We start from the raw sequence: 1,155 nt of genomic DNA, 5'->3' as shown, positions 1-1,155 counted from the left end.
AATTGATATATAAAATTGAGTTATCTCCCTTTATTACAATACAAACTGTAATTGATATATAGAGTTATCTCCCATGATTACAATATAAACTGTAAATAATATTAAATTGAGTTATTTCCCTTCATTAGAATATAAACTTTAATTGATATACATAGTTATATCCCATTATTACGATATAAACTGTAACTGATATTAAATTAAGTTATCTCCCATTATAACAATATGAACTGTAATTGATATATAAAATTGAGTTATCTCCCATTATTACTATATAAACTTTAATTGATATATATAATCGAGTAATCTCCCTTTACTACAATATAAAATGTAAGTGATATATAGAATTGAGTTATCTCCCTTTATTACAATATAAACTGTAATTGGTATATTAAATTGACTTATCTCCCTTTATTACAATATAAAAGTAATTGATATATAAAATTGAGTTGCAATATAAACATTAATTGATATATTAAATGGAGTTATCTCCCTTTATTACACTAAAAACTTTAATTAATATGTAGGGTTATCTCCCATTATAACAATATAAACTGTAATTGGTATATAGAATTAAGTTATCTCTCACCCTAACCCAAGAGAAAACGTAATTGATATATTAAATTTAGTTATCTCCCTTTATTACAATATAATTTGTAATTGATATAAAAATTGGGTTATCTCCCTTTATAACAATATAAACTGTAATTGATATATAGATTCGAGTAATCTCCCATTATTAAAATATAGACTGTAATTGATATATAAAATTGAGTTATCTCCCATTGTTACAATATAAACTTTAATTGATATATACATTCGAGTAATCTCCCTTTACTACAATATAAACTGTAATTGATATATAGAATTGAGTTATATCCCATTATTACAATATAAACTTTAATTAATATGTAGAGTTATCTCCCATTATTACAATAGAAAACGTAATTGATATGTTAAATTGAGTTATCTCCCTTTATTACAATAGAATTTGTAATTGATGTATAAAATCTCCCATTATTTCAATATAAACTGTAATTGTAATTGATATTAAATTGATTTATCTCCCATTATTACACTATGAACTTTAATTCATATATAGAGTTATCTCCCATTATTACAATATAAATTGTAATTGATATATAAAATTGAGTTATG

Source organism: Lottia gigantea (genome assembly GCF_000327385.1).
Source record: "Lottia gigantea unplaced genomic scaffold LOTGIsca_181, whole genome shotgun sequence".
Taxonomy (NCBI): domain Eukaryota; kingdom Metazoa; phylum Mollusca; class Gastropoda; family Lottiidae; genus Lottia; species Lottia gigantea.
This window is presented reverse-complemented; position numbering follows the sequence as displayed.